Source organism: Dermacentor albipictus, unplaced genomic scaffold, assembly GCF_038994185.2.
Source record: "Dermacentor albipictus isolate Rhodes 1998 colony unplaced genomic scaffold, USDA_Dalb.pri_finalv2 scaffold_23, whole genome shotgun sequence".
Classification (NCBI taxonomy): Eukaryota; Metazoa; Arthropoda; class Arachnida; order Ixodida; family Ixodidae; genus Dermacentor; species Dermacentor albipictus.
Genome location: NW_027225577.1, coordinates 4360989 through 4370526, shown reverse-complemented (window position 1 = coordinate 4370526; position 9538 = coordinate 4360989).

The window sequence follows — 9538 nt, the reverse complement described above, 5'->3', positions numbered from 1 at the left end:
GTGTCTGATCACGAAACGTACAGGAGCTTTAGAAAATCTTGGCAAAATTTATGACATCTAAGCTGCTCGTACTCACGGCGAAATCTCCTAGCCCTTCCCGCTTTCGCGCAGATATGCTGTGCTTATTGAAAAAAAAAACAATGAAATATAAAGACCAAATAGCTAAAACATATTCCAGTAACTTGAGCTCCAAAGGCTTGCCTTTCGTAAAATTTATGAGAGAAAAACTGATACGAGAACTGAGTCGCAGAACTACGCTATATATTAAACGGTTAAAATAACTGCGAAACATTAGGTGTTCCGTCCTAAAAGTTATACAAATCTTTACGTAAATTGTGTGATACAGTCCTACGCGCGAGCGTGTTCCAGGGTTATTCAGTTAAGAGCTCACAAAAACCTACGTACAGAACTCATCTATTGCATTCATATTTAGTTATACCTAGACAAATTCATATTGCTACACTCGTGAAACAAAACAAAATGTAGTACATGCAAGAAGGCGCGCAATTACTTTTCCCGTTTAACGATGAAGGAAGTGATACGCTGCTCATCGAAGTATTCCAAGTTTTAGCGGCGTCCATAAACCGTAAATTTCGCTAGCAGGTCCTTCGATTTCTTCTGATGCTGCAGCGGATCTATAACATAACAGGTGACGCCTTTTAACGCACCAAGTAACAAACTTGTTTACAAGCTTGCTTTTTGCTACTATAACAGCGCTCTCCGTGCAACACTTTCCTGCTTGAAGAGACCGAACAAGGTTCACGCTGTCCGGAGAACGTGATCTTCCTTGTATCAGCTATGGCGTTGCCTGTCATGAGCTCTTCACATTCGCTTGAAAACACCATGGCGTCCCAAGCCATTGGATCAAGAAAAAATGAAATAAAATATACAGAGCCTCAATTAGGGCGAACGACAAAATGTATTATCAGATACTTTGTTCATATCCCCTTCAACCGAAAGTGTTGACAGCTGCCGTTCTTAACTGCGCCAGCTTTTTATCATCTTAAGGCGGATGCAAACAATGAGGAACAGCAAGGAAAGCAGGGCCTGCAACACGTTCATGTAGGAGCGGCAGCGCGTGAAAGCAGGTCTACCCGTACGACAGAGCAAACACGCGCTGCGTCGCTGTTTGCCGAGAACTAAACGACTTGCATCGAGCACTCGCGAAGCGTAGCACGCACTAAGATGGCTGCCATCGATGCTCGTCAAACGTTGTGCGCAAGCAAACACCAAAAGTTCGTTAAGTAACCTGGAAAGAGACGAGGCGCCGGCGCCGAACTAGCAGTGCTGAAGCGGCTAGGAGCGAGAGTGAAAAAAAAGAAGTGACGGGCTCGGCGAGAGTGCCAGCAGCCGTCGACGACAACGCGTGCACGCACGCTCTTCTACTGAGGCCTCTCGATGTGTGCGCCGGTGAATGCAAAGAGGCCGCCCCGTCCGGGCGATCGCTGAGGCACGAAGTCGTCGAGCAACTGCGCGCGCATACGTGCCTGAAATGGCGTAGCCCAACTTTCCCGCCGTAGCCACCCAGGTGAGCGTGGGGTACATACTTTCAAAAAAACAACAAGATTGCTCTCAAATCCTAAGCTCATCTCCCCTTTCTAAGTACCCTTCATGCTCACTCCACGACGTAGGTCTCAAGTTTTTTCTCTATGCGTGGCACACCTTCTTTCGTTTTATCTCAACCTATTTCTCCGCGTGTATTGCTTGCGTCTAGCTTTCAGTGTTGTCTGTGTTTACCTCAGCAGTTCGTAGCCTCTCCTCATGTGACGCGCGTATACCGGCTGGCTGGGTTCGGTGAACTTTTCAAATCATGGCACTTTTTCTACATTGGCAATGTCTTTACTGAGGTCCTAAAAACACCGGCCAGATATACATACATGTTGGGAATAGCGAACGCTAGGCACATTGTCGGGTGTGCATACCCGCATACGAACGAGCGGAGAAGAAGGATATTTGAAGGCAATGTTCAGCTAGTCGTTTATTTGTTGTCCACGGATTGATTAAAATTTTTTTAGAGAATCGCGCGCTTGCAGGCACCTAAGGTAGCCTTCAATCTCCTTTGTTGCAGAGTCCCAAAGAGCTCTCAAGCATAGCAACAAGCGGTCTGCACAGGTTCATTTGCTAAAAATGAAGGAGAAAGAATGCATTGCGCGACATCTCGAAAAGCTGATTTTGGCCACTCCATTTTAATGCCGGTGCTGCGGCGCCGCAGCCACGAGAATGTCGGAGTCGGCACGGTCGTAGCGGCGCTACGAGTGCAGGTGCTGCGGAAGTTCTCCGCTGACAGAGATGAAAGGACCCGAGCGTATCCGTAAGAGCAACGGACCCTATTACTTTCGAGTATTTCCTCTGCGAAATGGGTAATAATCATAGTCAGACTAACCCCCGCATTCTTAAATGCATCTTAACTTGAAGCCCGTGCTTGACGTATGTGACGCCTGACATGAACATGCCCACGACGCTCATTGCGTTTCCTGTGGCGCGTTCACAACATGCGTCATAACAAACCAAGTCAAGCAAGGGCTTCAAGTTAAGATGCATTCATGAATGCAGGGTTTTAGGAGGGCGTGGGGGATGAAGATGACGACGACAGAAATGTGTTCCGCAATCACGTGAAAGGCAAGATGAGGTAAGCATGTCGTCCCTACTATTGGAGAAAAAGGCAGCTTAATGCTGAAGGTGTTCTCCGGCTATGCCGGCCGAAACTCCGGCGGCGATTAGTCGCCTGTTCGAAAGACGGACATGCTGCTGAGGGAGAAACACGAAAACTCGCTCAAATTTGGTCGAACTAGAGATGCCTCCGGAGTCAACATGTCGAGGAGGTGCAAGTTGAGTTGCTAGCGGAAATCACGGAATAGGTCCGGCAACATTAGTACGATGACTTATGCATCGAATGAAGGCGACACCGTAGATTCGCGACAAATAATTGCACTGCGCTTTCTTGTCGCAACGTAAAGGAATATAATAGTGCATGTGGGACAGAACAATAAAAGAAATGTTTCGGACTTGGGCATCAAAACCCGCAACAAGCAACATTAGGCAGCGATCCTTCATATTTATTAACGCTTCTCTGGGATTAACTCGCACTGAAATTTTTGAAGCAAAAGGCAATGTAACAGGCGTTACCACACAGTAGTGTCCCATTAAAAGAAATTCATCTCACAAAAAAGCGAACAAAATTCGGCGCGTTTGATGTACATCAAGATTATTCCTTCTAATGTTAATTAATGTAAAAAAAAGGCTTTTAATTCGCAAAATGCCATCACTACTCGGGAAATAGCTACCTCCTATGTTCTCAAATATTCCTTTTTATTCCCTACTTGTTGCTTAATATAAGCCCCACATCATCTGGTTAAGTGGTTCGCGTTGTTACTAAAACGTGAAACCTTTTCCTGACGCTCTTTCCCACTTCTTCTCACTCTACATACATTCTTGTCTTGACGTAAAATAACTTCTTCGAACTTATGGAATACTCTTGAACAGCAATTTTTCTTTCTTTTGGGTAGTTACCGATAATCTTTTTCTCCTTACTCCATGCTAACCTTTTCTGACATGCAATGTTGCTATTAGTACTGTGCCGAAGAAAGCGCTTCATCATCAAAATTTCTATCGAATTTCTTTTTTTATTCATTTTCTGTGCCTATGCAGTCACTTCTTATTTACGTTAATCTGAGCTATTACTTGTTTTGCTGCGTATGTTTAAAATACATCATGACATTCAATATGTGCTATCTCTCAGTGTCAGTTGATAGTATAGATTAAAACAAGGCCCTGAATGAACCAAAAGACTAAGCTTAAAGATGCGAGATGATTAGATGGTGGAAGAAGTTTGGAGCAGGAAGAAAAAGAATGAGTAGGAAAAAAACAATAAATAAAGATGAACGAAATTGTGCTCCAGAGGCCGGTGTTTAAGAAAATAAATGTAAACTAATATATGTGCTCTAACTTTCGCTGCCCTTAAAGACACACTCAGGCCCCCCATATATTTAAGCGCGAATGACAGGACCTCTTGGCGGCTGCGCTTTCATGAAAATTAATGTTAGTTCTCGCCGGATCCAACCGGAAATGAAGTGTCGAAGCGGAAGAGATTATACGGGCGCTGTGCTCACTGCTTGCTTTAATTTCCTCTCCTGGTTCGTAGTAGCACTCTGGTCAGGACTTGATGGTGGGCTCGAGAAGTTCAAGTAGCTTGTCGCGCACGCGCGTTGCGTCTAGCTTCAGCGCTAAAATACTGCATCGTCCAGGGTAGTAGATAAGTGTTTGAGATCCAAGCCGACATTAATTTAAGGGGGGAGCGGGTGGTTAAAATAGCATATTGTGGCTTCGCGATGTCTCGTGGCGAAGGGAACAGAGCGCGTATTTTTTTGTCCAGAAATCCCAGAAGTATGACACGCTCGGACCAAAGCAAAAAATAAAATAAAAAAACGAGAACTGAATAATGACAAAAGAGTCCCTTCACTCGTCCCGTCGTTTAGCGCTGTTTTTATTGCTGAATAATGACCTCCATTGACTTGGAGCTTAATTAATATCCTTTCGTATAAAAAAAATGCGATTTGTTCAGCAGAAAGTTCTTCGGAAATATAGAAAATGCACTTCGAGACAGAAATGCAGAGGAAGTTCTGTACTGGACTGGCAAGGTAGCAAATTTAGCCAGGCTAGGAGTGAAGCGACAAATAGCTTTTTCAGGCGAATATGATGTCGCGCTTGTTCTGCACATTCTGCAAAAATTTCAACACTTCGCCTGATACTGAAGCTTTATGTTCTACAAGATATTGCCCATTGTAGACACTGCTTACATGATGTGCTCGCAGTGAAAACATGTCCTTCAGTCAAATAAAAGAGGAGGTTGCTGCAGTTCTTCATGATTCACATTTTGACGACTGAATGAAGGATATGTGTCTTTATTTAACGAGAGCTATTGCGTTGGCCCAGTTAATCTCTCTCTCTCTCTCTCTCTCTCTCTCTCTCTCTCTCTCTCTCTATATATATATATATATATATATATATATATATATATATATATATATATATATATATATATATATATATATATATATATATATATACCCAATAAAAAACTGCTTTATCTCATCGTACATTTGATCTCATATATGCCCTATGAGCTATGATGCCATCTGTACGGTGGCCGCACCCTACAGCAGAGATCAGAGGTATGTATTTAAATGATTGTTTGAGGCCTCTAAAAAAATAAGCGGCATGAAAGCGGCAAAATAAGTAAGCGGCAGGTGGCACTAGATTGAGTTGCGTGTTGAATTCGTTTCACTGCCTGGAGTTTTAAAGTGTATTTAAATGCAAGGGGACGTGAGTTTTTACATCCCATCGGCGGCGAAGTGCTGCCACCATCGGTGGGAGTCGAACCTAGAACGTCGTGGTTAGTAGATAAACGCTTTGACCAGTGAGCTACGACGTAAGTTAATACGGTCATTGGCTTTAAAGCCAGCCTGAAAAAAATGTTACATAATTAGGGCCTGCATTTGAATCCTAGTAATGTGGAGATTGGAGATGAAGAGAAGGTCTGGCGTTGAGCCACAGCCTGCGCTCATTAACAAAAATGTATTGTTAACAACGTGCCCTTGCGCTCATTGGATAGCATAAGATGTTGTGTTATTTCTACCCGTTTTTTGCACTACGTTAGACATCATCGCGTTGTAATAGATGTGGTTTTGCGCCACTCGTATTACTCCGCGGTTGTGGTGATCTGAACCCTGCATCTTGCTTTCTATGGACACGTTTTGGGCTACTTGGATATACAGCCTGAATAAACCCACAAAATGGAACCAGTACATGCACTTTTCATAATGGTGACCAGTGCAGCTTCTTTCTTACAAGAATGCGCACATCTGTAGTGAACTCATTGCGACCCTAAATAAGGCTCAATTTGTTGCAAACGAAAGTTGGTTTCCTGAAAGAGCATAATAACCTTACAGGCAAAACACGCTTTAAAGGGGATTATTGAAATCAAATGCAACCATGGAGTGGAGGAAAATGCATTGAGAGAAAGAGAGTTTAACAATGAGAATGGGCTGTGCACTACAGTGGTCTTTAGAGCAGATGGTAACGTTGGTACCAGTAGGTTTTGGCCAAGCTTCCGGTAAAGTTGGCAAACTTAGAGTACTCGCTCAGCCCCAATGATCGGGTTGTTTTCCAGACCCTTCTCATAAGGTGTCACCTCGTCGTAAACACAAAGAAAATGCTGTGCAGGTACACAACCATTCGTTGGAGAGGCAAACGTAATCCTTGACTTCTTCACTTAACCCTCGTAATTTACTTATCGGGTAACGAGCTCAAGCTCTCTGTTACTGGCCTAGAAGAGCTAATGCTTCCTGCACAGTATGCTAGGAAGAAACACTTTGTGATAAGAAACACTGTTGGAAAAATTCGTGAATCAGAAAGAGGTAGCTCTGAACCATGACATGTAGGAAGGGGTGAGGGAGGTTCAAGATAAATGAGGCCTGTTGGAATTTCAGCTGAAGGATAAAAATCCGGCTTCAGTTGTGTCCCAGAAAGAACCAAATGCGAGTCATAAAAGGGAAGGAAACGTCGTGGTATTGTTCTGTAGAGCTTGCGTCGTCTCGACCCAGCGGTCTGCTACACGCGATTAGAAGAATAGTAAAGTAAGGCAAAAATATTGTTGATTTAAATTGAAGGATGTTTAAGTGTCCCGTACTCAAAATACGCTTGTTTACATTGGATAATGGAGTCTTGCTTGCACTTTAGAATGGCTAGTTCTGGAAAAGCGCAGGAACATAAGTATCACTCGAAAAACAATCTTGCACTTTGCTCGTTTATTAAATATTGTTGGATGTCAGGCATGTACATAACGCAGCAAGGCGTTATTTACACAGTGAAATTCAATATTAGATGGAAGGCCGGCAGGGGACTTTGCCTTAATAAAATACTTATCCCCTTCCTCCGAAGTTCCCTGAGTTGACCTGTAAGAAATTGATGTTGTCGTCTTTACGATGAGGAGATTTGTTCAGCGTTGAACGGTAAAAAAAGCATCCTTTCTGTATTAAGTATAATTTTGCACTTATATCGCGGGATGTGTAAGGTTAATTATGATTTTCATCGGTCTTTGCTGTCACATAAGTGGTGTCGGACCATGCTGTGTATATAAAGGGACTGCAACACGCAAGCTCTTTGTTTCCTAGCCGATGGACATACAAAGCATTTTGGTGCAGGCAGCACCGGTAGACTCCCTGAAACGCTGTTTATGAACAAGAAAGAAATAAAGTAAAATAAAGCTTGCCAATAAGAGATCTATCAGCGTCGCCATCTGCTAAAGAACGAATTGGTGTTGGGGTAAAGACTGTCTCAAACTGTTAAACTGAAACTTTTCGGAAACTTGACTGAAACACCAAAGCGTTCGGTTCCATATTTTGAAGATTGATATATCTATCGTTGCGCCAATTTCGCTAAACCAGGCGTGACGTCACTACAGCTCGGCCTCAAGCCTGCAATTGCAACAAGTGCGCAAAGTGAATCCTTAAGAAGTTATTCAGAAAACATATTGGTGAACTACTCGGACATTAGGATTTCTAACTGCGGGTTTTGTTTTGCTGACTTATCTACAGATCTGCTTAAATAGACGGATCAGGGCTCACAAATAACAAGATCACAAACACATGTATCACATATACAAGGTGTCCCAATTTAGCCAGACTTAAAAAATATACAAATGATACGTATCTGGACAGAACCAAGGTAGTGTTGTTTATGGTCGGTTGGCGCATACCCAGATTATATTTTTCATTCAGCCCAAATATATGGTTTGTGTTAATTAATTACTAAACGTCTCAAATATGATAATTCATTTAAAAATGTCAATGAGAAAATTCAAATGCCACAGGAGAAACTCCTGATACAGCTCCCTGTTGCTTACTATAGACGTGCTACATAAAAGCACCTGCTTGAGCGCGAAAGAAGCCCATCAATGTACCTGAAATTGTGGCGTGACGGGCTACTCGAGGCACTTTGCATTTTTTGCATTTATATATATATATATATATATATATATATATATATATATATATATATATATATATATATATATATATATATATATGTGTGTGTACATATGTATGTATGTATGTATGTATGTATGTATGTATGTATGTATGTATGTATGTATGTATCAAGCAGGAGAAGAGTGAGAGAGCGAAGCAAATTATAGAAAGGCAGGGAGGTTAACCAGTGTTAAAGCCTCTTGTTTACTACCCTGCACTAGGGGAAGGGAAAGGGTACTTAAGCAGGTAGTATGTGTAAAGACTGGTTACGGGAAAGCGTAATAACTACACGGACATACGAATTTGGCCTAAGTGAAAGAAAGTAGGCTGAAATTCAAAGATGCTTGCTACGCCTTTTGAAACAGAGTTAAACTTGGCATTTAGCTTGAAATTGTGCATGGGCCATAGCAGATTATTCTTAAAGGTATAAATTTACATGCGTTGAGGTTACAAAGGGTGGGAATTATCGATAAAACCTTAGATGTAAGACGAGAAGCAGCCAGCCACAGCGAAAGGTTGTCCAATGTTTCAGACTGCGGACTTCTTTCTTATTATTATCAAATACTCCGCGGCACCGACTCCTTCAATATCATGGACCTTGCCGTGCTTGCTTACTGTTTTAATTTTCTTTTCTGTAGCGCAACTATAAAACAGCCGTTAGCCATTTCGAGCTTCTGTTAAGAGCAGCAACCAGCGAAACATGGTGATCCACAGCAAGAATAGATTCCGCATGTTGTTAAGTGTTTCTTGAAAAAAAAAAGCTGCTTTATAAGAACAATAAAAAAAGTTATCTTGTGGTAAATTATCCGCGGATTTTTCTTCTCTTTCAAATAAAGGGCACCGGAGCTCTTTCTTTTTTTGGGGGCGTATTTTCAAAGATTTGTTTCTTTCGACTCAAGAGCACAACAAACAAAAGTTAAAATTTAAGTCACCATCTGAGGCTAGCAAGAAGAATAGCCCGCGTTTGCCGGAGAGCATGTCGGCGACGTATGTATTTGTAGCTCTCTAGTTTTTCTCTTGCTTTTCATCGATGGCGAACGGTGATACCAGGGAGCCTGGCTGAGTCCGATGAACGTTTGCATTTCACTGCTTCGACATTTCTTTTTCTATGCGAGGCCCGCGTCTTTCACTCGTCCTCTCGTCTTTTCCTAAGTGCGCTAGCTTGAAAGGTCACTCCGACAGCACAATCGGTATGCGGGAGAAAAATGCACCAGAACCTTTCACTGCTTTTACCCATTCTAGCGAGGCGAACGTGCGCGTTCTTGACTATGGGTCGCCGAGAAAAAGCCTTCCATATTGAGGCTCCCTGAAACCATTCCGCCCTCTATTATTTCGCCAAGAAAAAGAGATCGAAAGTAAAAGCAAATACAAGGAGATACCGTATAAAAAGAAGGAAGAAAATACCGATGCCAATGTCGTCCCCGCTGCCAGTGAACGCTAAAAAGAGAATCGGAATAGGCAGCTGCTCCGATGTTTGCAGTATACAGCACCGACGCAATTCAAGAAGAACG